This window comes from Rhinopithecus roxellana, chromosome 15 (assembly GCF_007565055.1).
Source record: "Rhinopithecus roxellana isolate Shanxi Qingling chromosome 15, ASM756505v1, whole genome shotgun sequence".
Lineage (NCBI taxonomy): Eukaryota > Metazoa > Chordata > Mammalia > Primates > Cercopithecidae > Rhinopithecus > Rhinopithecus roxellana.
The window spans coordinates 91,081,538-91,105,714 of record NC_044563.1 but is presented as its reverse complement, the minus strand read 5'-3'; the positions used below and the strand labels follow the sequence as shown (position 1 = coordinate 91,105,714).

General features: G+C 44.2%; 1 long non-coding RNA gene across 2 annotated transcripts in view; it reads right to left on the bottom strand.

Moving 5' to 3' along the window:
• The window catches only part of LOC115893669, a 48,397-nt gene extending 44,468 nt beyond the window's left edge, over window positions 1–3,929 (bottom strand). The window contains exons 1-4 of one of the 2 annotated variants that reach the window (XR_004053731.1): window positions 3,877–3,929; window positions 2,430–2,491; window positions 1,988–2,105; window positions 1,026–1,065 (exon numbers count right to left, since the gene is read on the bottom strand). This is a non-coding gene — a long non-coding RNA (uncharacterized LOC115893669). The remainder of the gene's footprint in view (window positions 1–1,025; window positions 1,066–1,987; window positions 2,106–2,429; window positions 2,492–3,876) is intronic. The other variant, XR_004053732.1, reaches the window with a different exon arrangement.
• Window positions 3,930–24,177: the final 20,248 nt, after the last annotated feature.

Here is a 24,177-nt window from a genome sequence, read left to right as displayed (position 1 = left end):
GGCCAAACCCAACTGGGGGTGGGGGTCAGGGAAGCCAATGATTCAGCCCACAGGGGTCCATGCAGAGCAGGCCAAGAAGAGCAGGGAATGAGTCACCAGCACACACCACCCTCAGCCTAGCCCTGGTTTGGACATCACAGGACACTTGCCTATCCTCTCTTGCCAGCTCACATCCCTCCCCAAGTCCCTGAATACTCTTACATGGACACTAACCATACCATGTCATTTCACATTTAACTATTCCTTTTATTGATAAGAGAGTGGAGACAGGAGAGAGATCTCCCCCAATTACAGCATGAGTCCTCTGAGGACATCATTGGCACTGCATCCTTCTGTCCGATTCCTCTGGGGTCCTTGAGACCCAGATCCCCTCTCATAGGCTCGGTTCCTCCTAATCTCTAAGGTAGATGGTCATGAACAGCCCCAGCCATCAGCATGCAGGGACTTGGAATCAGTTTTGATGCCCTAGATGAGTCTGGGGTGAGTTTTGATCTTGTAGCCTTGGAATAGCAAACAGACTCCATCTGTTTGAGGGCATTCAGTTGGTCCTTGCTGCCTGCAGTGATGTGCTGGGGAGGACTCTGAGGGTCTGACTTCCATAGGCAGCAGTACCAGAGAGGACGAGCAGGAGATGGGTGAAGTGTGCGCTTGTGTTATATATTTGGCCTTTTCCATCCTGCCCTTTCTACCCCATCTGCTGTGCTGGCTGAAGATGTCCTTCTCCCAGCAGGAACTGAGTATCCCCAAAAACCTTGGCCCACTGGGTTGGTGCTGTAGCTGCCCCCTCCTTGGCTAGGGTGCCACCACCAAGGGGTCACCTACTGATAAGTGCTGTGTCCTGCTCCATAGACACAAACCCTTGGTCATGGTCACCTGCCCAAACCACAAGAACCCTCCAGATGCATTTGAGGCGCTGGCCTTTGCTATAGATGCAGTTTCCTCAGCCCTTCCCTTCCCTCTTTGAACTCTGGCTCCCTCCCCTTTCCAGCAGGGAAGGGGGCTCAAGTCTCAGTACATCTGCTCACCTGCTGAGCTCACTGGATTATGAGTGGTGTCTAAGAGATCCTAAAAATGACAATAATAACATCAATTAATTGATGACTTCTATGGCCAAGCACTGAGGCAAGTACTTTTATTTTCTCATTTAATATTCAGTATAACCTTATCACATAGCACTATTATTAGCACCCTGTTTTACAGTTGGGAAAACTAAGGCACAGAAAGGCCAAATCATTCGATAAGGACATATAACTAGCAGAGGCTGGATTTGAACCCAGGGAGACTGACTGTAGAGTCTTCCCTTGTATCCTCTACCATACTATCCTGCCTCCCTGCCTCCCTTCTGGACCCTGGGAACCACCGCCCCACCCCCCCCCCCCCCCCCCATAACCTTATGCTGGAAGCTTCCATTGATACCAAAGTGTCCCACCCTGAAGTTCTACCTGGACCAAAGGAGCAATGACAACTAACACCTATAGAAGTGCCAAACCTGGCCCAGTAATATACCAGTGCCTACCAACTCACTTAAACACGTGTTATCCTACAAGGTGATTCCAGTACTATCATCATTTTACAGAAGAAGAGACCGAGGCACAGAGGTTAAATAGCTTGCCCAAGCTAGCAAGGAGTAGTTGCCAGAATTTGTACTCAAGCCCCCTGCTGCCAATCATCTGTGGTCTTAACCACCATGACCTGCTACCTCCCAGCTGCCCGACTGCCTACACACTTCTGCGGAATCCACAGGAAAAGCCCTCTGGGAACCAGCTTCCTGTAGCTCCATGTGCTGCCAGGGCTGTAAGCACCACCCCCGTTTCAATTCCCTAGCGAGCCTGCCCTTCCAAACGTGACCACGGTGGGAATGTGATTAATGAGCCAATTATTTCTGTGGAAGACATCATACAAAATAAATAGCCCATTTCCCTTCAATTTACTGTTTTAATAAATAAATAGCACTCCATACTCTGGTTTTGTTTATTGCTGCTCATACCTGAAAGTTTGTGATGAATCTTCTTGTTGTTCATTTCCAAAATTAATCAGATCTCCCTGATGACTTTGAAATATAGGACTGCATTTGTCCTTCCATGTTAACATCAAGGCACCTAGGGCTGGGGGGGCGGGGGATGAGGATGGTGAAAGGCAGACCTGAGAAAAGACTGAGCAGAGGGCAGGATGCCCAGAGCTCTGGATGCATGCCATGCGCACTGAGGCCTGAGTGCCCACACCCAAGAACTGTGGCCAGGGAGGCTCAGAATGCAATGTCATGATTTATGGTTCAAGGAAAACCACCAGGAGTGACAAGCACATGAGGAGGGGCAGAAACTCCTCTTTCCTCTGCTTGAAACTTTGGCCAATTGGCCAAACCGGGGATGCTGAACAAGAAGATTCCAACCAAGCTCCACCAAATGGGCCAAACTCACAAAGGTGTTTACCTTCTTTCCAGGGGTCACAGCGATTGCATAGTCATTTATTCAACTGGTTCTTTTGTAGACACCTGGGTATGGGCACAGAGGAAGAGAGCAGAAGTCTAGGTGTCTGTTGTAAGGTGCTTACTATCTGAAAGGATGTCTTGGGAAAATGGTAGCTCCTCAGTGTACAATGTGATCAGAAGTAAAAGAAATTCCACAATTGAATGTCTGTGATGTGCACTTATATTCTACATGCTTTGACATTTATCTTATCAAGTCTTACAATATAGCTCATGAGGTAAATAGTAAATACCCATTTTATAGATGAGGAAAGGAAGAGGTTCAGATGAGATCAATAATTTGCCCAAGTTCTCAGAGCTACTAAGTGAAAGTGAAATAATTCAAATGCATATCTAGGTCTTCAGACTCGAGGATCAATGTTGTTTTTCATATAGAATATAGGTATATTCTGTGTGAGGGAGACAGACAGACAGAGAGACAGAGACAGAGAAAATCTGGGCTGTGATAGTCCGAGAATGCCACAGAGAAGAGGTGGTCATTACAACCTGGGCTTTTATGGGTGAATAGGAGTTTTCTGAACTGAAAAAGATAAGAGAATGATACGTCAGCTAGAAAGAAGACTTAGGTCTAACTTAAAGTAATGATAAAGGAAGGTGAGGAGATAAATTATCAAGCATGGTGAATGACTGGCTATGACTGGTGAGAGACAGAAGGGCATATACTTAGAACCTGGTCACTTCCCTTCACCTGGTATCTCTTGGCAGTGAGGGGGATCTGTCTCATGTCTGCCCCCAATCTTCCCTCGGTTATTTCCAGAATGCAGGATTATAATCTCCAGGATACTGCCTCATCCACCAGCTGAGGCTGGAATTGGCCAGCTGCCTCACTTTAATTCTCCATGCCTCCACTGCACAAGACTGTCAGGTAGACCAGACCTCTCTGACATGTTAGTGGTAGCAAAGGCAAATCACAGATGTGGGAGCAGGCCAGGTTTTCCATTCATGCATGCTTTATAAAGCTTCCTCATAGTTCAAGGGGAAATACACAAATACAAAGGTTAATCCTTCATAGGGTGTCCATCCCCTCATGGACAAAGCTCAGCTCAGAGCCTGAGTCTCTGGTCCTTGGACCTGCCCTCTGGGAAGAGTGTCCCCTTCTGCAGTCTGTATGAAGAGACACGGTGTGGCTCTCCTTCCCACGGACATGTCTAGAATTTAAAAGAAGACCACATCCTACATACCCCAATTATCATTGCAGCCTCCTCCCCTGTCTCCCCTGACTGGTCCTAATCCAGGGTTTCTCAGCATGTGATCCACCCCTACCTGCATCCCCAGCTGGGATCACTGGTGTTTGTAAGATGCAGATTTGGAAACCCCCTGCTGCAGATCTACCCAATCCGGATCGCCCAGCTAACACTTTCTAGTCCTTTGGGATTCAGCTTAGAAGTTACCTCCTCTGAAAGTGTCCCTGAGCCTCCAGGGTGAGGCTGGGGCCCCCTCCGTGCCCTTCTGTAATTGGTTATCTACCCTACCAGACTGAGCTCTGTGACAGCAGTGACTTTGCTTCCTTCCTGTGTTCCAGTACCCACTCCAGCACCTAGGGAGAGCAGGCAAACCAAAGGAAGGGAGGAAGGGAATGGCATGACCATGCTTGGCTGCCTTCTTCCCAGCAGGTGAGGATTTGGACCAATTCTTCTTACCCTAAACTCAGCCTCTGAGTTTCAGAGTAACCCTTGACTTGGAGAGTTCTAGACATAGAACCAGGTAAGTATAGGGAGGATCATCCACTGCAGTTCCTGGTTAACAATACATCCCCACTGGGGTCACAGATTGCTAGGCCTGGGCCTGGAATCCCTGTTGGCCTTGCCAGGCCCCTTCCCCTTGGGACTGAATACTTGGTCTGGCTGCAGAACAATCCTTCCCTGGGACTCTGCTCCCACATCGACCCATCCTTAAAACCTTGGGACTCCTACCCTCTGTAATAAAAGAAGATCAATATCAGCTTTGCCCTGAGTGAGAGTGTGTGTGTATGAGGGCAGGCATGAAGCATGTGAGTGCAGGGTGGTAGGCTGACTTGTGCATATGTGCATAAGGGTGTTGTTATTGTCCCTAAGGGTATTTTGGAATGTGCTGTGAAATGAGTTTTTCTGTCTGTGATACATGTATATATAGCCAGGGTTTTTTGTGTGTGTATGCACAAGGTAGTTTTTCTGACATTGGTATGATTGAGCCTGTTTTTATTTCCTTTATATTTATTTTATCTGCATTCAACAATTCTTTGCAGAGTCTCCACAGATCTCTTGAAATCATTTATTTACCTATACTGTCCTTCCTGCTAGGCGATGACAGCCTTGAAGGCAGAGAATTACTTGATTTGTCTTTGTATCCCCAGGTTCTAGCACAGTGCCTACCATGCCTGCATGTGTTCATTCATTCATTCCTTCATTCAACATATATGCATCCATCTTCTAACTACGTGCTGTATGTTGGGGACACAACCATACATGAAGAGAGACACAGTCACTGCCCTCATGGAGCTTACAGTCTAATGGAAAAGACAAATACTAATCAAATAATTAAACAAATAATGTAAAACTGCAACTGTAAAAAGTACTAAGAAAGGGACATACAGAGGCCAAGTCGGGTGGATCACCTGAGGTCAGGAGTTCGGGACCAGCCTGGCCAACATGGTGAAACCCCACCTCTACTAAAAATGCAAAAATTAGCTGGGCATAGTGGTATGCACCTGTAATCTCATCGACTCAGGAGGCTGAGGTGGGAGAATTGCTTGAACCTGGGAGGCGGAGGCTGCAGTGACTGAGATTGCGCCACTACACTCCAGCATTGGGGACACAGCAAGACCCCCATCACAAAAAAAGAAAAGGGGGAGACACACAGAATCCTGACAGGGTAGAAAAGGCAGATTAAACTAGTCAGGGAAGTGAGAGGCAGATTCCAAGGAAATGACACTTAAGCTGACATGCACATGAGAAGGCATGACTGGAGGATAGAGGTATGTCCTTCCATTCTGCAGAAATAGTCCATGGAGAGGCAGTGAAAGGGCCTGTAGGAAAGCTCATTGTGGGGAGCCAGAGGAATGAAGGGGCACTAGGGGAAAGATGGGGGTGGAAGGTGGCTGATACTGTCCCATGCAGGGCCTCTATACACTTTGTTAAATATAGAGTCCTTCTCTTCCAAGTGAGGGAATCCACTGAAAAGCTGTAAGCAGGCGGATGACAGGATCAGTTGTATTTGATGGCTAAATAGAGTTGATAGGATGAAGGCAAACCCAATCCATGGGTAGACCAGGTAGCGGGTGGGAATAGTGGTAGCTTGGACTAGGCTCATGGCAGTGAAGACAGAGAGAAGAATAAATTTCAAAGGCATTTAGGAGTTATAGTAGATAGATCATAGCAGGAGCTTGAATATGGAACCTGAGGAAGACAAAATAGTTGAGGGCAGAAAGAGGCATATTCACTGGTCTGGAGAACCTTTCAAGAGAACCAGTTTAGAAGGCAAGAGCCTGAACTCCCTGTCTTAAACCTTTTGAGTTTGGGGGCCCTTTGAGATGTCCAGATGAAATGTCAGAAGAATCTGACAGTAGGATATGTGGATCTGGAATGTGCACATGGCAGGCGATAAATAATCGTCTCCTAAATTGATGTTCCCAGCTTCTTGCTCCCTTCCACCATTTCTTTTCATCAAGAGAGAATGATGGTTCTTATAAAATTTAGAAATAGACATGACTCACCTTGGATAGAGGCTTTGGAAATGAGAAGGCTCTATAAACCCAAGTCATTACCAACTGCCAGGTGTACACAGTTTTACAGCTCACAAGGGGCTCTAACTCATTTGAGCTTCACAATAACCTGGGATTATTACATCCATTTGAGGTTACATGGCTTGTCCTGAAAAATCATATGTTGGCTCAAGTGTAAACTACTTTCTTATTATCATCTGCCTTCTGGAAGAATTGGGACTGCAAAAAGCCTACCTTACGAGACACATCAATTCAATCCACCTTACATATATCCTTGAGCACAAATTGAAAAGGCAAGGAAGGGGCTTTGGAGGCACGTAAGACAGTGCCTGCCCTTGAGGAGATCAGTCTATGGGACAAGAGTCTCCATTGATTATAATATAAGAAACAATGTGGTGAATGCCATATGAGCCCCTTTTAAATAACGTTTTCCTGATTATGAAAATAGTAAATGTCTAATGTAGACAAATGCATACATTAGCAGGTTTTAGGTGGATTTCTATAATTTGCAGTCAAAAGAATCTTGGCCAGCCGCAGTGGCTCACACCTGTAATCCCAGCACTTTCGGAGGCCAAGGTGGGCGGATCACCTGAGGTTAGGAGTTCAAGATCAGCCTGCCCAACATGGCAAAACCCTATCTCTACTAAAACTACAAAAATTAGCCAGGCATGGTGGTGCATGCCTGTAGTCCCGCTACTCTAGAGGCTGAAGCAGAAGAATTGCTTGAATCCGGGAGGCAGATGTTGTAGTGCATGAAGATAGCACCACTGCCTGGGCAACAGAGTGAGACTCCTCAAAAACAAAACAAAACAAAACAAAACGAACAAACAAAAACCCCAACTGATGAGGTTATTTTGAGAATTGAATCGATTAAATTCTATGAAGTGCTTAACACAGTACTGTACCTGAAATATAGTAAGTATTTGATTAATGTTAGCAGCTCATATTCTTATTTAATCTATTAGAATGGTGGGGCCAGCAACACAGAAGGCTTTTTACACAAAATACCGAAAAGCTTCCTGGGAGAAAACTGATGGTAAGGGAAGAGAAATTCAAGCACTCAAGACTAGTTCAATAAGAAAACCTTAGTTGGTGTTTGCCAGTCAGAATAGTCTTCAGCTCAGCTCCATCGTAAGGACAGGCTGCCTGCTCTGCGGACGAGGGGTAGGGTGAAGACAGAACAGGGACGAATGTACGTAAAGCCAGAAGTTTCTGACACCACCCTAGAAGATGTTGGGCCACAAAGGGCTTAGGAAGAGTGCGAACAGAGCTCAGCCTAGGAAGGGGAGAGAGAAGGCCTCTATTATTTTGAAAAACAAACAAACAAAAACACACCATGAACCTTTGTTACTTTGAGGCATCCCGCACTGAAAGTTCAATGATAACTAGTTTGCTGAGGGGTTCAATACCCCAAAATAAACAAGTTTTATATCTTTACAGACTTGTTTCTAAGTATTTAAATACAGCAGGCCCTGCAGGTGTGGGAAGAGGAATAAAATACAAGTTCTGCCTCAAGGGTTAATCACCTGAATAAAAAGTCTTATTTATTTTTAACTCACCAAAGTATACCATAGCATCTGTGGTTGCCTCATATTAGAGCTAATGGATCTTCATAAAATTTTAAGCACGACTGAGTTCCTATGAACCACTTTGTTACCCTACTGAGTTAACCAGTGCCTCTATGACATGCTGAGAATTGCCATTTGAGGAAGAACTAAACATGTTTGAACTGACACTTGTATAATTTTCTATCTCCCGTGTTGGTCTTCATGGGAACAAAGGCCGTAATGAAACCCATTCAAGTTTTAGAAGCCTTTGTTGGAGATGTACTTATTGACCCCTTCTCTTCCAATGGAGACAGCCCTTGCCTTGCTCATCTCTGAGTCCTGGACCAAGCACCTCTTCGCAGGGGACTGTGGGTACAGGTAAGGGCTCTCGTTTGTCCAAATCACCTTTCACCTCTTGTCCCTAATTCTCTCTTGAACCATCAGCAAGATAATTCAGGTCTCGGCTCTTGACTTTCTTAGCTCTCCCTGCTACCCTGATATCAAACAATCCTTCCTCTATGAATAGCCAAATCATCCCCCCATAATTCCTTGTATAAACTCCTTGTGTCAACGCTTTGTTTCAACCCTGGGTCTGAACAGTTGCATCTCAGACATCTGACAACTCTGGGCATAGCTAGGTTCTCTTAAGCTTCAGAAGGATAACAGTCTGGACAGTAGTTAAGAGCAAGGATCAAAAAACATTGTAAGAGAACAGCATATACAAGTAGATAACAATACTTTTGAAAACCTAGAGAAAGTGCACAATTTTTTAGTAAAATACACATTTACCTAAATTGACTGAAGAAGAAATCAAACTCCTGGGTGACCATGAGAAAAAATTGGAAAGGCTTTGAAGAGCTTGCATTAAAAAAGAGCTAAGACCAGGTGATTTAACACCTGAGTTCTATATAACCTTTGAAAAACAGATAATTTCTGATGTTAAAAATATTCCAAACCACCTTAGAAATGGGAAAAAAATCAATTTATCTTATGAAGTTTATATAAGGTTAGTATTAAAAGTTAGCAATGCCAGCACAAAAAGATAGACTAGAGACCAGTCTTACAGATGAATATAAACATAGATATTATCAATAAAATATTAATGAATAGAAACCAATGTAACCAAAAAAGTTAATGACTAAGAGAAGGCATTACTTGAGGAATGGAAAGTTGTTTCAATATGAGGAAATCTATCAAAGTTGTCCACTATGCCAAAACATTAAGAGATAACCATAGGATTATATAAGTAGATGCTGAAAAGTCATTTAATAAAATTTGGGACATTCCCAATAAAGACTTAAAGAAAGAAAAGAAAGAGAAAGAGAAACAAAAGGAGGAGGAAGTTACATAAATAGAAGTATTTTTACCAAAACCCACCAGCAAACATTTTTCTCAACTTGGAAACACTATAGACATTGGAATTAATCTATAATGCCACAGTAATCTAATTTTTGTGAAACACACACACATACACACACTGCCAGTGGAGGAGGAATGGACTAATAGACCAGTGGAGCAGAACGGAGAATCCAGAAACAGATCCTACCATGAGAATTTAAAAATATGGCAAAAATGGTACTTTAGTAGGATATACTTATTGACCCCTTCTCCTCCAATAGAGACATCCCTTGCCTTGCTCATCTCTGAGTCCTGGACCAAGCACCTCTTTGCAGGGCAGTGGGGGTACAGGCAAGGGCTCTTGTGTGTCTGAATCACCTTTCACCTCATCTCCGCAGTTCTCTCTTGAACCATCAAGCAAGAGAATTCAGGTCTCAGCTCTTGTTGACTTTCCCAGCTCTCCCTGGCACTTAGACTGGCATAACTGTCTATCCATTTGAAAAACAAATAAGTTGAGCCCTTATGATCTGTACAAAAATAAATTTCAAACTGGGTCAAAAACTTTTATGTAAAAAATAACAATAATTATAAAAGCCAAAGAAGAGAGTTCTTAAGAGACTGTATATAGAATCTAGGTGTTGGGTAGACCTTAAGAAAAAGGACATTAATACAAAAAAGAAATTTTTGAAATACAAAAATTTGTAACTTTTATATGGTAAAAAGTATTATAATTGAAACCTTACAGACAAAAAAACATAGATTTGGAAAGAAGTATTTGTGATACAGATAACACATAAAGTATTAATATCTATAACAAATATTCTTAAGAAGAAAGGCAACCCAAAATTAACTGGACAAGGAAATAAATAGGCAAAAAACAGAAGATGAATTCAATTCTGGCAAGTATATAAAATGCTGTTAGAACTCCTTCACGGTCAAGAAATCGAAAACCAAAATAAACAATTAGATTCCACTTTACACTCAACAGACTAACAAAATCAAAGTGAGTGTAATGGCTGGTGAGGATGTGGGAAAGAGGTACGCCCATGCATTGCTGGTGGAAATGTGAATTGCCACAGCCTTTTTGGAAATCAATTTGGCAATATCTGTTTCAAGTAAAACCACCCAAAACTTCAAATTTGGAAATCTACCCTCTAGAGATAAAAATTCTGGTCAACTGGGACAAATACAACAATATTTATTGCTGCATTGTTTGTAGTGGTAAAAGAAAACAAACAAACAAAAAAAGACCACCTACCACGGAGGGATGGGGAAGAATTTATGATACACCCCTACCGTGAAATATCAGATGACCTCTGAAAATAGCAATCTAATTGATTTGGAGGGGCTTTATGAGGTCAGTTGGAGAATTTCTGTGAGATATTGTAAGCAAGAAAAGCAAGATGTCTATACTGTACAACCCATTTCTGATGGAGTGGACCATATGTATGGAGAAAAATGCAGAAGGATCTATCACAGGTTGTTAATCAAGGTTGCAGGGAAGATGGGTGGGGTAATATGGGTAAGGAGGAGAGAGTGAGAAAGAGGTAAACAAAAAGAAAAAGAAGACAGAGAGCATGGGCTCTGGATTTGCACCGTGTAGCAGCCTCCCTGAGGGTTTTTTTCACCTGTGAAATGGAAATAATAGTAGGAGCCTCAGCAGAGAGCTGTGATGATTAGTACCCGGCACTCAGAAGTCAAAATTGTTATCATCATCATCCGCTCATGGTGGTTATTCCAGAATCCAGGGGCACCTGACTGTGCCACTCCCATCCGCGGCCAGTCCCAGGCCAGAAATCTCAGGTCTGAGGGGCTCTGCCCACCCCTCTCTAAGCTGGGTGCCCCTCCTGGAAAGCCCAGCTGCAGAGGGGCACCTGCATTCTCCTATCTTACATCCCCCAAACACAAGCCCACACACCCTTGCCCTTTAAGGCTATTATTACTCCTGATTAGAAGGAAGTTGGCAGGAGGTAAGGGGCAGGGAGAAAGCTGGGGCCATGACCAAGGTTCCAGAATCTCATCAATTTTGCCCAGTTTCAGCCCCCAGTCTCCAGTTTTGAACACATTTTTCTAGAGGGTACCTGGAAGCCCCATTAGCTACCCTCTGAACTCCTAAGGCAAGCCTTCCTCCACAGTCTCCCCTGGGTCTGACTGACCTCTCCTTCCTGTGTGTGCTTAGAATCTATGAGGATGCCTGTCTGCCTCCACCTGAGTGGTATGCTGGACAGCCAGCCAGAGAAGTCTTGTGGCTGCCTCTGTGTCCCTTCTGAGATGAAGGGTCTGAGCCAGGGCTCTCCTTCCTAAGAGACCCTGGGTCAGGGCTGTTGTCAGTGAAGCCAGCCTGTAGCTCTGGCCACTGTGGATTGAAAGGGACAACTGGTGCACAAGCAGAAGGTAATGGCCCCTGGGCCAGAGGCAAGCAGGGCCCTTTAATTGTTCCAGAGTTTCCTCCTGATCGCAGTAGGAAACCTCCCACATAGAACCAATACAGAAAATGGTTTTACTTTAGTGAAAGGGTTTTGTTTTTCTCCAACCACTGCCTTCAACCTTTTGAATCTACCTCTCCAATCTCTTAATAACATCTTGGGCAGAAACTAGAGCCATCTGGTCACTTTGGGTTATAATTTTAGTTTAATCCAGTCTTATGGAATCAGTTTAAAGCATTCATCTCATATCCGTCCCCTTCCCTAGCTCAGACCTGCCCCCTGGCCCAGGACACCAGCAGGCAGAAGGGGAATGTGGCCATCCTTCTACTCCTCCTCCACCTTCTCCCCACCCTCCTTTCCCAGTGAGTCAGGGCTGGGAGAAGCACTGGGGGAAGGGGCCAGTGTCTCTTGCCAACTCATGCTGCTGTGCACCTTCTTGGAGTCAGCACCCTCTGACAGGCAGGCATGTGACCAAGTTTGCTCCCTCTCCTCTCCTGCCCCCAGTGACACACCCCACAATCTCTTGGGTGAGGTGTTGGGAAGGTAGCACCAGCCAAGCTGCCTTTTCAGGTTCCTCTTGACTCACGGGATCCTCCACCTCTTTCCCACACCAAACAGGGGAGTAGAAGCTGCATCTCTATCTCCTCCCTGCCTACCATCTCCCTCCACTCCCCGCTTCCCTTTCTCCTGTGAACACTCTGGTGCCCCAGTGTCCTAGTAGGAATCCACTCAGGGCATGAGACAGCAGTCACCCATTTCCTAGGACCCCACTGTTTTCTTGGAGACCCGTTCACTTGACTGGGGGCAGAGTATAGAACACCCCTTCTCTCCTCTCCCAAAAGGAAGAGAAGTCACAGTACTCTGCCTGTATGTTAGCAATTCACAGCCCCAAAGAACTTGTATCTCCTGCAGACTGGTAGTGCTGGAGTGATATCCTGCAAGAATGGATCCATTGGTCCCATTTAGGAATATGCAGATATATAGCATCTATAGATTTCAACCTTGGTTCTTCCAATTTCAAGAAAATAGGTGGAGTCCCATTTAACAAATTATTACCAAAAAAACCAAAATAGGTCCTCTGCCTAATGACATTGAGTTACGGGTTCTCTAGGAATCTGGTGGCTCAGTCTAGTCTCAGAAACCCTGGGATACAGAAGGAAGTTGTATCGGTTGTGGAGACATCCCAAGCTACTCCGTATTCCTGTGCACACTCATAATAACCCTGCACTGCAGCTTGTCTGTGCCTGTCTTCTCTTGTGACCTCACAAAGCCTGATCCATCCAGGCTCCCCATCGCTGCAGGTGCCCTGCCCCACACAGATAGCCAAGATCCCTGGGAGGTCGGCCTGGGTGTCAGGGGGTATCTCAGTGCTTCTGCCCTTTGCTCTGGTGAGGGGAACCTTGCAGGCAGCTGTCCTAGATATGAGATGTGACCCTCAAGTTCTGGACTCTTTCTGCCTGGGTCCTCAGCACACCAGCTGCCCCAGGCACTCGCCTGCCATCCGCAGAGCAGAAGGCCGCACATAAGATGACATCACCAGCAGGTGCAGACGGGGCCTACCAGGTGTGCAGCCAGCACTGCCTGGGGAAGGCCCTACCAGATTGGGGGCTTCTCATCTGTCACTGTGGCAGTGCTGATGGTGCATCTTCAAACGGTATCTCTGAAACTAAGAGATGGCCGTTTAGCTGCAATACACAAACCCAATTTGGGAACCCAAATGACACCACCCGAGTCTCCTTGGCAGGAATTATGGCTCTTGAATCAGGCACAATCTGCAGAATAAGTGAAATCGTCAACACAGGAAAATGTATTTGAAAACATGATGTGATCTATAGTTAAGGCTTGTAGATTCTGCATCCACCTCAGAAACATTCTACTTCCAGAGCAATTTCCTCACTAACTAGCTGTCTCTTAAATGGACTGTATGTCTTTTTCATTACAGCATCTGCCCTGCCTCCGTTGGCAGCAGTTCCCAGTTGCTGAGCCCGTGGTTTCCTCACTCTAAAGCCAGCACTACCCCAGGTCCCTAATCAATTCCCCCACCTCAGCCCCAAACCACTAAAGGCTCCAAACGAAGCCTTATCTGACACCCTCAGGATGTGGTGCTCTTGACTATAGCCAGACTGCTGCTACATCTTGGAACCATGAACTCCCAGCTTCTTCCAACAAGCTCCTATGCCAGAGACCCTCTTTAGCCCCCATGTCTGTGCCTATATTGGCCCTTCATGGAAACTCCCAGTCCAATAATTTTGAGTGCTGAGGGCTCAGCATACCTTGCTGGCAACATTATCCCCTGCAACCTGCCATCTAACTGCCACGTGGATTTTTGAGCGCCACCTACTGGATTCCCACGATTGTGCCACACTGAGATTCATTCATTAGTTCATGCATTCATTCACTTATGCAAGAAGTACTTCTAGAGCATCTACGAAAGCCACACACTCTCCTGTGCCCTAGAGATACAAGAGTAAACAAAATGACATAATTCCTGCCCTCAAGGGCACTGGGTCAGGACAGCCACACAAGGCCCAGCATGTGACAAGCATGGTGTCCTCAGTTTCTGCATGTGCAGAATGGGGTAATGAAACAAAGGTTTGTCATGGGAAAGCCTTCAGCCACCATCTAAGGAAGTGGCTGCCAGTGGAAATTCAATGTCAACTTGCGTCTCCTGGGACTTGCAATGAGAAAACTGAGGCACACGCGGTAAATGGAAATAACCTGCTTCTCCCCAGAATTACTATTGTTTGAAGCAAGAAAGGCAGTTGGAAAAAGTCACTGGAATTCTGCAACAAAACTAAGGCTATCACCTTCACGTACTAGTAGGATGTGGGGTGAGGAAGCAGGAAAATTCAAGAATGAGATGTGACTCTTTTTGAGAGATTCTATAGACGATCTAAGCAGCATTCTCAACCTGGGTTACACACTTACAATCTCATGAGGATATTTTTAAAAACATGATGCCCACACCAATTTGATCAGAATTTTCAGGCATGGGATTCAGGCATCAACATTATTTATAGCCCCCACTGAATAAAGGCAAGACTCCATCCCTTCTGTAGAAAGCTTTATGGCTCCAAGTGAAGGTGAATGTGGCAGTTGAAATCATCAGCCAAATGTTAGTAGCTCATCACAAGTTCTCCCCTCTGGGGCAGGAGCCATCTGGGAAAAGGGGGCACCATCAACTGGCCAATGAGAAGTGTGTGTAACTATTGCCAACAAGGTCACGGAACACCTGACCCACCTCCCCTCCAGCCTGGCAGAATTTAAGCTTAGCTTTAAAACCTCAAAGACAATATTTGCAGATAGGAAGCTGAAGGTGTTTGATCCACAGAGAGGTGAAGCGACTTTGAAGACCACAGATGTTGCTGACAATGTAAATGCTTTTGTGGGCAGAACAGAAATACTGCAAACAGAGCATGGCCACTGGGACAGTCAGCTCATTTGTGCCTGGTGTCAGACAGCAACTATTCTCCTCAGGGTTGCATCATCCATTACAACAACCCCGTGGCTACTCTGCACATGTCTGAAGCCTAATGTCAGAGCAGAAAATAGCAATGCTTTGAAGCAGAAATTCCTGGGATTGAAATCTTTCTTGTCACTCACTAGCTCTGAGTCTAACTACCCCCTCTGGCACTGTCTCTGTAAAAGGGGTTCATAAATTCGTTTAATAAATATCTATTGACTATCTACCATGTGCCAGGCATTGCTTATGGTGCAGGGATGGAGGACGGAACTACGTAAATGAATACCCCTGTTTTCTTGGGGTTTGTATGTTGTTTAGGGGAAACAGACAAGTAAAAAAATACACATATATATATAGCATGTTAGAAGTGCTGTGAAATTATATAAAGTAGGGAAAGGGGATAGGGATGCCAGGGGTGAGGAATGCAATTTTATAGGGTGGTCAAGGGACATGTTCCTGAGAACATGACATTTGAGCAATAACCTGAAGAAAAGAAAGCCAGACTGAGGGTTCAGGCAGAGAGAGCAGCATGTGCAAAGGCTCTAAGGTGAAGAAGTACCTGGGGTGCTGAGCTTGAGAATAAAGTTATCTACCCTCTAGTGTTGATAAACACACACATATAGGGATATATATGCATATATGCGTACAAATAGATATATGTACAGTCAGCTCTCCATATCTGTGGGATCCTCATCTGCGGATTCAACCAACCCTGAGTCAAAAATATCTTTACTATGTATATATTACATATATACTTCAATAGAGATGAGGTCTCACTATGTTGCCCAGGCTGGTCCCACATTCCTGGCCTCAAGTGATCCTCCTGCCTTAGCCTCCCAAAGTGTTGGGATTACTGGTGTAAGCCACTGTGCTTGGCCAAAGATATTTAAGAAATCAATAGTTGCATTTATACTGAACATGTAAAGATGTTTTTCTTGTCATTATTTCCTAAACAATACAGTATAACAATTATTTACATAGCATTTACATCATATTGGTTGTTCTAAGAATCTTGAGATGATGTAAAATATACAGGAGGATGCAAATACTATGCCATCTTAGTACAGGAACTTGAGCATCTGTGGATTTTGATACCCTTGGGAGGTCCTGGAACCAATCCCCATACTGAAGAACAACTGTATAGTTGTATATGTGTGCATACGTATGCATGTGTTAGTGAACTAAATTCAAGTGACAAAGAATCCCAGATATCAGTGCTTGACATGGCCTGACATGGGTCAGATTCCTCTACCTCCAAGCAGCAGTCAGTATTCTTTTTTTTTTTTTTTTTTTTTTATTATACTTTAAGTTCTAGGGTACATGTGCATAACGTGCAGGTTTGTTACATATGTATACTTATGCCATGTTGGTGTGCTGCACCCATCAACTCGTCAGCACCCATCAATTCATCATTTATATCATGTATAACTCCCCAATGCAATCCCTCCCTCCTCCCCCCTCCCCCCTCCCCATGATAGACCCCAGTGTGTGATGTTCCCCTTCCCGAGTCCAAGTGATCTCATTGTTCAGTTCCCACCTATGAGTGAGAACATGCGGTGTTTGGTTTTCTCTTCTTGTGATAGTTTGCTAAGAATGATGGTTTCCAGCTGCATCCATGTCCCTACAAAGGACGCAAACTCATCCTTTTTTATGGCTGCATAGTATTCCATGGTGTATATGTGCCACATTTTCTTAATCCAGTCTGTCACAGATGGACATTTGGGTTGATTCCAAGTCTTTGCTATTGTGAATAGTGCCGCAATAAACATACGTGTACATGTGTCTTTGTAGTAGACTAATTTATAATCCTTTGGGTATATACCCAGTAGTGGGATGGCTGGGTCATATGGTACATCTAGTTCTAGATCCTTGAGGAATTGCCATACTGTTTTCCATAATGGTTGAACTAGTTTACAATCCCACCAACAGTGTAAAAGTGTTCCTATTTCTCCACATCCTCTCCAACACCTGTTGTTTCCTGACTTCTTAATGATTGCCATTCTAACTGGTGTGAGATGGTATCTCATTGTGGTTTTGATTTGCATTTCTCTGATGGCCAGTGATGATGAGCATTTTTTCATGTGTCTGTTGGCTGTATGAATATCTTCTTTTGAGAAATGTCTGTTCATATCCTTTCCCCACTTTTTGATGGGGTTGTTTGTTTTTTCCTCGTATATTTGTTTGAGTTCTTTGTAGATTCTGGATATTAGCCCTTTGTCAGATGAGTAGGTTGCAAAAATTTTCTCCCATTCTGTAGGTTGCCTGTTCACTCTGATGGTAGTTTCTTTTGCTGTGCAAAAGCTCTTTAGTTTAATTAGATCCCATTTGTCAATTTTGGCTTTTGCTGCCGTTGCTTTTGGTGTTTTAGACATGAAGTCCTTGCCCATGCCTATGTCCTGAATGGTACTACCTAGATTTTCTTCTAGGGTTTTTATGGTATTAGGTCTAACATTTAAGTCTCTAATCCATCTTGAATTAATCTTCGTATAAGGGGTAAGGAAAGGATCCAGTTTCAGCTTTCTACTTATGGCTAGCCAATTTTCCCAGCACCATTTATTAAATAGGGAATCCTTTCCCCATTTCTTGTTTCTCTCAGGTTTGTCAAAGATCAGATGGCTGTAGATGTGCGGTATTATTTCTGAGGACTCTGTTCTGTTCCATTGGTCTATATCTCTGTTTTGGTACCAGTACCATGCTGTTTTGGTTACTGTAGCCTTGTAGTATAGTTTGAAGTCAGGTAGCGTGACGCCTCCAGCTTTGTCCTTTTGACTTAGGATTGTCTTGGCAATGCGGGCTCTTTTTTGGTTCCATATGAACTTTAAAGCAGTTTTTTCCAATTCTGTGAAGAAAGTCATTGGTAGCTTGATGGGGATGGCATTGAATCTATAAATAACCTTGGGGAGTATGGCCATTTTCACGATATTGATTCTTCCTATCCATGAGCATGGTATGTTCTTCCATTTGTTTGTGTCCTCTTTGATTTCACTGAGCAGTGGTTTGTAGTTCTCCTTGAAGAGGTCCTTTACATCCCTTGTAAGCTGGATTCCTAGGTATTTTATTCTCTTTGAAGCAATTGTGAATGGAAGTTCATTCCTGATTTGGCTCTCTGCTTGTCTGTTACTGGTGTATAAGAATGCTTGTGATTTTTGCACATTGATTTTGTATCCTGAGACTTTGCTGAAGTTGCTTATCAGCTTAAGGAGATTTTGGGCTGAGACGATGGGGTTTTCTAAATATACAATCATGTCATCTGCAAACAGGGACAATTTGACTTCTTCTTTTCCTAACTGGATACCCTTGATTTCTTTCTCTTGCCTGACTGCTCTAGCCAGAACTTCCAACACTATGTTGAATAGGAGTGGTGAGAGAGGGCATCCCTGTCTTGTGCCAGTTTTCAAAGGGAATTTTTCCAGTTTTTGCCCATTCAGTATGATATTAGCTGTGGGTTTGTCATAAATAGCTCTTATTATTTTGAGGTACGTTTCATCAATACCGAATTTATTGAGCGTTTTTAGCATGAAGGGCTGTTGAATTTTGTCAAAAGCCTTTTCTGCATCTATTGAGACAATCATGTGGTTCTTGTCTTTGGTTCTGTTTATATGCTGGATTACGTTTATTGATTTGCGAATGTTGAACCAGCCTTGCATCCCAGGGATGAAGCCCACTTGATCATGGTGGATAAGCTTTTTGATGTGCTGCTGAATCCGGTTTGCCAGTATTTTATTGAGGATTTTTGCATCAATGTTCATCAGGGATATTGGTCTAAAATTCTCTTTTTTTGTTGTGTCTCTGCCAGGCTTTGGTATCAGGATGATGTTGGCCTCATAAAATGAGTTAGGGAGGATTCCCTCTTTTTCTATTGATTGGAATAGTTTCAGAAGGAATGGTACCAGCTCCTCCTTGTACCTCTGGTAGAATTCAGCTGTGAATCCATCTGGTCCTGGACTTTTTTTGGTGGGTAGGCTATTAATTGTTGCCTCAATTTCAGAGCCTGCTATTGGTCTATTCAGGGATTCAACTTCTTCCTGGTTTAGCCTTGGGAGAGTGTAAGTGTCCAGGAAATTATCCATTTCTTCTAGATTTTCTAGTTGATTTGCGTAGAGGCGTTTATAGTATTCTCTGATGGTAGTTTGTATTTCTGTGGGGTCAGTGGTGATATCCCCTTTATCATTTTTTATTGCATCTATTTGATTCCTCTCTCTTTTTTTCTTTATTAGCCTTGCTAGCGGTCTGTCAATTTTGTTGATCTTTTCAAAAAACCAACTCCTGGATTCATTGATGTTTTGGAGGGTTTTTTGTGTCTCTATCTCCTTCAGTTCTGCTCTGATCTTAGTTATTTCTTGCCTTCTGCTAGCTTTTGAATGTGATTGCTCTTGCCTCTCTAGTTCTTTTAATTGTGATGTTAGAGTGTCAATTTTAGATCTTTCCTGCTTTCTCTTGTGGGCATTTAGTGCTATAAATTTCCCTCTACACACTGCTTTAAATGTGTCCCAGAGATTCTGGTATGTTGTATCTTTGTTCTCATTGGTTTCAAAGAACATCTTTATTTCCGCTTTCATTTCGTTATGTACCCAGTAGTCATTCAGGAGCAGGTTGTTCAGTTTCCATGTAGTTGAGCGGTTTTGATTGAGTTTCTTAGTCCTGAGTTCTAGTTTGATTGCACTGTGGTCTGAGAGACAGTTTGTTATAATTTCTGTTCTTTTACATTTGCTGAGGAGTACTTTACTTCCAATTATGTGGTCAATTTTGGAATAAGTGCGATGTGGTGCTGAGAAGAATGTATATTCTGTTGATTTGGGGTGGAGAGTTCTATAGATGTCTATTAGGTCCGCTTGGTGCAGAGATGAGTTCAATTCCTGGATATCCTTGTTAACTTTCTGTCTCGTTGATCTGTCTAATGTTGACAGCGGAGTGTTGAAGTCTCCCATTATTATTGTATGGGAGTCTAAGTCTCTTTGTAAGTCTCTAAGGACTTGCTTTATGAATCTGGGTGCTCCTGTATTGGGTGCATATATATTTAGGAGAGTTAGCTCTTCCTGTTGAATTGATCCCTTTACCATTATGTAATGGCCTTCTTTGTCTCTTTTGATCTTTGATGGTTTAAAGTCTGTTTTATCAGAGACTAGGATTGCAACCCCTGCTTTTTTTTGTTCTCCATTTGCTTGGTAGATCTTCCTCCATCCCTTTATTTTGAGCCTATGTGTGTCTCTGCATGTGAGATGGGTCTCCTGAATACAGCAGACTGATGGGTCTTGACTCTTTATCCAGTTTGCCAGTCTGTGTCTTTTAATTGGAGCATTTAGTCCATTAACATTTAAGGTTAATATTGTTATGTGTGAACTTGATCCTGCCATTATGATATTAACTGGTTATTTTGCTCGTTAGTTGATGCAGTTTCTTCCTAGCCTCGATGGTCTTTACATTTTGCCAAGTTTTTGCGATGGCTGGTACCGGTTGTTCCTTTCCATGTTTAGGGCTTCCTTCAGGGTCTCTTGTAAGGCAGGCCTGGTGGTGACAAAATCTCTAAGCATTTGCTTATCTGTAAAGGATTTTATTTCTCCTTCACTTATGAAACTTAGTTTGGCTGGATATGAAATTCTGGGTTTAAAATTCTTTTCTTTAAGAACGTTGAATATTGGCCCCCACTCTCTTCTGGCTTGTAGAGTTTCTGCCGAGAGATCTGCTGTTAGTCTGATGGGCTTCCCTTTGTGGGTGACCCGACCTTTCTCTCTGGCTGCCCTTAAGATTTTTTCCTTCATTTCAACTTTGGTGAATCTGGCAATTATGTGTCTTGGAGTTGCTCTTCTGGAGGAGTATCTTTGTGGCGTTCTCTGTATTTCCTGAATTTGAATGTTGGCCTGCCCTACTAGGTTGGGGAAGTTCTCCTGGATGATATCCTGAAGAGTGTTTTCCAACTTGGTTCCATTTTCCCCCTCACTTTCAGGCACCCCAATCAGACGTAGATTTGGTCTTTTTACGTAATCCCATACTTCTTGCAGGCTTTGCTCATTTCTTTTTCTTCTTTTTTCTTTTGGTTTCTCTTCTCGCTTCATTTCATTCATTTGATCTTCAATCGCTGATACTCTTTCTTCCAGTTGATCGAGTCGGTTACTGAAGCTTGTGCATTTGTCACGTATTTCTCGTGTCATGGTTTTCATCTCTGTCATTTCGTTTATGATCTTCTCTGCATTAATGAGTCTAGCTGTCAATTCTTCCACTCTTTTTCAAGATTTTTAGTTTCTTTGCGCTGGGTACGTAATTCCTCCTTTAGCTCTGATAAGTTTGATGGACTGAAGCCTTCTTCTCTCCTCTCGTCCAAGTCATTCTCTGACCAGCTTTGATCCGTTGCTGGTGATGGGCTGCGCTCCTTTGCAGGGGGAGATGCGCTCTTATTTTTTGAATTTCCAGCTTTTCTGCCCTGCTTCTTCCCCATCTTTGTGGTTTTATCTGTCTCTGGTCTTTGATGGTGGTGACGAACTGATGGGGTTTTGGTATAGGTGTCCTTCCTGTTTGATAGTTTTCCTTCTGACAGTCAGAAGGACTCTCTGTTGGTCTGTTGGAGATTGCTTGAGGTCCACTCCAGACCCTGTTTGCCTGGGTATCAGCAGCAGAGGTTGCCGAAGATAGAATATTGCTGAACAGCGAGTGTACCTGTCTGATTCTTCCTTTGGAAGTGTCCTCTCAGGGGTGTACTCCACCCTGTGAGGTGTGGGGTGTCAGACTGCCCCTAGTGGGGGATTTCTCCCAGCTAGGCTACTCAGGGGTCAGGGACACACCTGAGCAGGCAGTCTGTCCGTTCTCAGATCTCAACCTCCGCGTTGGGAGATCCGCGGCTCTCCCCAAAGCTGTCAGACAGAGTCGTTCGCGTCTGCACCGGCTCCCGCTACTTCCCCTGTTGGTCTTCAGCTGTGCGCTGTCCCCAGAGGTGGAGACTACAGAGACAGGCAGGCTTCCTTGAGCTGCTGTGAGCTCCACCCAGTTCGAGCTTCCCAGCGGCTTTGTTTACCTACTTAAGCCTCAGCAATGGCGGGCGCCCCTCCCCCAGCCTCGCTGCTGCCTTGCGGATAGATCGCGGCAGACTGCTGTGTTAGCAGTGAGGGAGGCTTCGTGGGCGTGGACCCTCCCGGCCAGGTGTGGGATATATTCTCCTGGAATGCCTGTATGCTTACAGCGCAGTATTGGGGTGGGAGTTACCCGATTTTCCAGGTGTTGTGTGTCTCAGTTCCCCTGGCTAGGAAAACGGATCCCCTTCCCCCTTGTGCTTCCAGGTGAGGCGATGCCTCGCCCTGCTTCAGCTCTCGCTGGTCAGGCTGCAGCAGCTGACCAGCACCGATTGTCCGGCACTCCCTAGTGAGATGACCCCAGTACCTCAGTTGAAAATGCAGAAATCACCGGTCTTCTGTGTCGCTCGCGCTGGGAGTTGGAGACTGGAGTTGTTCCTATTCGGCCATCTTGCTCCGCCCCTGCAGTCAGTATTCTTGTGTTCCCACACTAGCATTGTCTCTGCCACACCCCCTTTGCAACAACTTGGTAGAATCGTTGCTAAAGTTGAGAGGAGAGGGACCTGAAGTCAGCACAGGTAGGGAAAAACCCTAGATTAGACCACTCCTCGATCATTCATATGTTAGTACGTAGGACCTCTCTGAACACGAGCGATCAAGTCCAGGCTCAGGATGAGAGTCATGGCGAGGATGAAGGTTGTCACACGTGAGGTTCTATCCTGATTTGATTTTGCCTGGGATTTCAGAGGCTATGTGGGAGTTTTTGCTCAAGGGCTGATATAAGATTATCCAAGAATACACCTTTTGGACCTGATATTCCACTAGCCATTGGTCTAGAAAGCTCTTGATTAGCTAAACAGCTCAACTCTGGGACCAGCCAAAGGGAGTGTATCCCAGAGCAGGAAAGTAGCATTCCTAGGTCATGTTCTGTTCACAGCTGATTTTACATATATGAAAGTTAATAGCCCAGTATCTTCAGAAAGTAGAGAATGTAGGCCAATACGTTTTTGGTACTGAAGCAATTTACCTTGGATCCCAGCTTAACCTAATAATCCAGCTTATCACTATTGAAACGGAGGCCATCAACACTTTGGTAGAGACTTCTTGTCCTAGAGATACCCTAATCCAGGGACTAGCCTCACCCATGCCCAGACACTCTCCAGCCTGAGCACACTGTAGCCACCAAATTCTGGCTATAACTAATTGAGGTGATCCCATAATGCTTCAACATGGTGTCATCTCTGAGACCTCTCAGACAAGCTGTGTCTCAGGACTATCAGAGGAGAGAATGGGGGAAGAATATATTCAATGGTTTTTATCTTTCATTGGCCACTATTTTATGTTATGGGATGTTAACATTCTTGCACTTCTATGTTCCACTTGTGTGATGATGCCGAGTGGGGTTTTACAATAGCATCAACAGAGAAGTCCCAGGGTAAGAGGCAAGCAGAACACAAACATATCTCAGGTGAGAAACTATCAAGTTGTACCTGTGTAAAATTGATTAAAGTCCATTGCTGTGGTCTGAATGTTTGTCCCTTCCAAAACTCATGTTGAAATTGTCATTGTAACATTCTTAAGAGGCAATTAGGCTACAAAGGCTCCACTCTCAGGGGTGCCATTTATACCATTACACAAGGGTGAGTTCAGCCCCCTCTTGCTCTCTCATCCCCTTACTTCCGGCCATGTGATGCCAGTAAGAAGGTCCTGACAAGATGCTGGCACTTTGATCTTGGGCTTTCCAGACTCCACAACTATGAGCCAATAAATTCTGTTTATTATCAATTACCCTGTCTTGGGCATTCTGCTATAGCAGTATGAAATGGACTAAGACACACATGCAGAACTGGTCATTACAATAGTTGCTGCAATAAGAGAAAGGTGACACTGAGTAGTAGTACATAAGGGGGTATTTAATTCATATAAACTTAGTGGTTTATATTGCTATTATTTTCATTATCATTATGAGCTAGGCACAGATATTCTTGTACATAGGCTGGAGCACCTGGAGTCTGGTGCTCTGAATTTTGACCTTGGGCCAGAGTTCAGACACTCTCCATAGGACTTACATTTCTGATGCCAGACATAACCTGACAGAGTAAAAGCTGTCTTTTACAGCCTTACCTGGACTAACACACCCCAATGGCTTTGTTTCTTAACAGAGTTGGCTCATTTGCCCCCATTGTGGGCACACAGCATGAAAACTAAGATGCCTCA